Source organism: Canis aureus, chromosome 10 (genome assembly GCF_053574225.1).
Source record: "Canis aureus isolate CA01 chromosome 10, VMU_Caureus_v.1.0, whole genome shotgun sequence".
Classification (NCBI taxonomy): domain Eukaryota; kingdom Metazoa; phylum Chordata; class Mammalia; order Carnivora; family Canidae; genus Canis; species Canis aureus.
The window spans coordinates 36,974,385-36,979,070 of NC_135620.1; positions in this window are offsets into that span (position 1 = coordinate 36,974,385).

Here is a 4,686-nt window from a genome sequence, read left to right on the forward strand (position 1 = left end):
TCAACATTAACTGTGTTTCCTACTTTGATTGGTCTCGTGATCAAATAGTGGCTTGAATCACCTACTGCACCATCACTAGTCTAAGAGTCTCTGGAGGGCAGCAGTTTTACATACCTCCCACACCTCCGAGCACAGTGTCTGTATGCAGCTCCTGCTCAACAATTATTTGTGGAATGCAGCCTATTATGCTATCCAGCCTTTATGGTGATATCAGCCCATCTTGTGAAAGAGGCAGATACAGATGACAAAACCCAGAAATGCCTACCTCCCCATCACCACAGTGTTATCTGGACCCGGGAAAAATGAAAACAAACCACAGGAAAAAAGCTCTGCAGTGATAACGTGGCACATCTTATGCTACAACAATAGCTTTCCAACTCTTTTTTGACCATGACCCACCATAAGAAAAACATTTACATCATGACTCATCACACACAAACGTATAAATACTGCACACTTCTCTTATTATGATGCACTCTGGTGTTTTCTATTTCAATTTTTAAAGAGTGTTCATCACAACTCACCAAATTATCTCACCATATAAGGTTTGGAAAAAAAGTCAGTAAAGCAGAATCAGAACAGGCCACCAGCTGCACGACAGCGTCAGAGGCCATCAGCTTCCGTATCTTTCAGGAACTGGGGAGACCTTCCTTGGCCTTCCACTACCCCTTCCCATGTAGGCAAGTCTGTGGAGTATGCTTCCACCCTCTGTGGTCTCACTGCTGTGCCCTGGTTTCCTTAGACCACAGATCCAGGCTTATTTGGTAACCTGTACTAGTGTCACAGTCTGGCTTGTGATTCTAGGCCATCCGATGAGAATAAATATTCAATCGTCAAAGGTAAAACTTAACGCAGTGAGAATGGATGGCAACTATAACCAACTGAAATGATGAAAGTCCTCAGGAAAGAGGCATGATTTCACATCAAGCTCGCAGATTCAGCTAATTAGTTTGCTTTAAAAATCAGAGCAACTCCAAAATAGGAGACTTCTAGCTTTACCATCTACCAAATGTCAGTGTCCATCACTGGCTGCTGAAGGCCACGATACCGCTCATAGGATTCCAGGAGCTGCCTTCTTCTTTATATGCTCTGGCATCCATTTCCTGACTCTGAAATTCACAACCAGTCTACTCTTTCCACTGTTTGGGATGCAGATTTGGCAGCAGGAGTTGGAGCAACTGTCTCGGACCACAGAACAGAAGCTAGTAGAACAACAAGAAACTAGATACCGTAAAGTTGTCTCATCAATCCTAAAGCATGTACTCTGTTATGTATAAGAGATAGAAGCTTCTATTGAAGCCACTTTGCTGCATCCTTTGCTACAACAGCTGAACGTGTATCGTAACTAATTCATTATCTGGGTCATACCATGAATAAATAACAGAGTCAGTCATTTGAATCCAAATCTGTATGGCTCTAAAGCCCAGTTTCTTACTGACTGTACAATGCTGCCTGCAGAAACCAAAAAGAGAAAGTATATCAGAAGGAGGGCAAGCTGGCACCCAGAGAGTGCTAAGTGCAAACTCATTTTCACCCAGTCAATGCCTAAAACAAGCTTGTGGCACATCACATTGAAAGCTTGCTCAGGCCCCCCCTGATCTTGGATGATAAACCGGTCCACAGCTAGAAGGTCAGAGAAGCATGCCATAAACCCCAACAACTCTGATAGTTACAGATAAGAGTTCAGGTTTGCTGTGGGAATCAAGCACTGTAAACACCCTGTAGAGGGAATAATACTGTGTCAGTGACACTTCCCCGCTGAAGTCCCAGGTGGCAGCGCCAAGCTACTCTGGCTGTGGCTCCCCCTCAGCCTGCTCACCAAAGGCATGGCTACCACCCAGCTCCCAGGGGCACCCTGGGGCCTGACACTGGAAAGTAGTCAGTCCAAAGTCTCCACTTTGACAGAACCAAGCTCGGCTGGTTTCAAGCACCCGAGCACTCCTGTCAGCAGGAAGGCCTCACTCTTCATCACAAAGGTGATTTGAGGGGATCCCTGGATGGCTCAGAGGTTTGGTGCCTGCCTTTGGCCCAGGGTGTGATCCTGGAGTCCCGGGATCGAGTCCCACGTCGGGCTCCCTGCATGGAGCCTGCTTCTCCCTCTGCCTGTGTCTCTGCCTCTCTCTCTCTCTCTCTCTCTCTCTCTCTCTCTCTAATGAATAAATAAATAAAATCTTTAAAAAGAAAAAAATTTCTTTCGAGGCATCCATTGGTGTGGCCGAAACAAACCAACAAACACTGAGTGACCTGCTCTTAGACCTGACAGACTTTCAAATCCGGCAAGGAGGCACTCTTCCCATGTCTTTATATGGGCGCCTCGCCCCCGAGCACCCTCACCCCTTCCCTGCCACCCCGTGACACTGAGACCCCGTGAGGGAAGGCTTTAATATAAACAGGGGGATCTTGAAGAAATTATAGACATTCCTTTTGTTTCTCAGGACCTGAGGGAATCAGGAAAATCGATTCTGACCCAAATGTCAGAACTAAGAACCGCATGTCACAGCCAAGCAACAAGGCTTCCAAACCAAATCAGCCCAGCTGTTTGTCCCTGTGGAAGGATGGAGGCCGAGAATGGTTTCCAGCCAGCCCACGGGCAGAAACAGAAACCCAACACCCCAGAGAAAGTCCCAATTCCCTGTAAACAAAGAAGGGAAGAACTGTTCATTACAGCCACTGAAATCTTTTAATATCAGGCTCCAAGTATGTCAAGCACACCAAACAAATTTAGCTTCACCACCTGTTCCGGAAAAGAAACACCCATGCCAAAATCCCCCTAAAAGCGCATAGATATTCTCAGTGTGGATTAGCTGGGAGTCTTTTCAAATATGTTCTATATTAGAGTTTGTAAACTGGGCACTGGATGTACACCACATGGCTGCCGTGGAAGACATGTGAAGTTTTTGTTCCGTGCCTTAAAAAAAAAAAAAAAAATCACACTCCTTTGCTTTACAATTTTTAGATGAAATTTGACAAAATGGTAAGAAGTCCTTAAAAAAAAAAAAAAGTGCCTCCTTTGAGTGTGACTCTGAGTTAGGGTCATGGGGAACCAAGGAGGGGGCCTATAGTCTTATCGCAGGGAAAAGACATATACTTGACAAATCCCATCATCCAAGAGAGGTGCCAAGAGAGACGGTGGTTAATTGCCAATGGAGAGGGCTAGACGGTAATGGATAAAACACAGATGTGTAAGTATGTTGGTGCCAAGAAGTATAAAATGCCATGTTATAAGCAGATGACAGAAAAAGCAATGCCTTATTTAAGCCATATAAAAGGGTTCAAAAGACAAAAGTTAGAGAAAATACCTAAACATAGTTCCACTCAACAACTTATTGTAAAGCACCTTCCAATCTATGGATTCTGATAGATTAAATGAGATAATGTCTGTAAAGGGTTTAGTAAAATCTCAGGCACGTACCAAATTTTCAATACATGCTTGTGACTATGGCTACTGTTGAAATGAAACTGTGCTCCTGGGTATCTCCTTTCCCACCCAGGAACTTTGAGCTCCTATCCTTCCACTAAGACCCAACCCAAAATGCCTCTTGCAAGCCTTTCTTCCCTGCCCCAGACAGTGCTAGAAGCTACTCAGCCAGCACTCCCCAAGCAGGGGGAGTTTTACATACCTAGACCCCTTCCTGTGAATTCAAGAATAATTAAAAAGCAGGATGCTTGGGTGGTTCAGTGGTTGAGCATCTGCCTTGGGCTCAGGTCGTGATCCCGGGGTCCTGGGATCGAGTCTGCATCGGGCTGCCTGCAGGGAGCCTGCTTCTCCCTCTGCCTGTGTCTCTGCCTCTTTCTCTCTCTGGGTCTCTCATGAATAAATAAATAAAATATTTTAAAAAGAAGAAAAATTTAAAAGGGAGGCATGTAGACTATTCATCTATGCATCTAACTCAGTGAATGAAGGAGCCCTAGGTGTTAGAAGGAAAGAAGTCGGGAAGGCGGGCCAGTGCACACGTGCTTGAATGTGCCCCAGCCTCGCCAGCCTCTGGCTGCATAGGAGACCTCACCAACCTTAATACCTGAGCCTATCCGGCCGCTCAGGCAGGAATCCAATCCTTTGCAAAGTTCCTCTGAATTATGTCTGCAGTTTTCGGGAGCGGCTCTCACCTGCGCTCAGGTCAGTGCTGACCACCACCTCTCTTTGTCCTTGCTAATCTAAGCCCCCTTCTGGTGTGATACCCCTGCCTCAGCAGCCCCCCCCACCCGGGTCCAGATCCCCCCGGGATTTGCCCAGCGCAAACTCTCGATTCGGGCCTAAGGTAAGCAGCCTGAGTCCCCAGAAAAGTGAGACTGGGGAAGCAGGCTCCCTTGGCCCCACATATGACACTAGGGAGTGGGTGGGGGCTGAGGATGGAGGTGGGCTAGAGGGTCAGAGAGCTGAAACAGGTTTTTCGGGGAACACACAAGGCAGCCACTTCTCCCCTTTCTCCCTGGGGTGCCCGTGAGAACTCAGAGAAGTGGAGCTGGGGTGGGGTGGGCACAAGCGCCAGCCCCAGAGTCCTCATGCCCACTGCTAGAGTCTGCACTGGATGACAGTCCCCTCCTCCTCCGCGGGAAACTCCCAGGGAGCCCTCCCTCCAGGGCTTTTAGGCGCTAGGCGCTAGAGACACAGTGCCCACGGCCTTCCGGCTGTTTGATCAATAGCCTCTGAAAATACTGAGTCTTATGCAGACAAAAAAAAAAGTA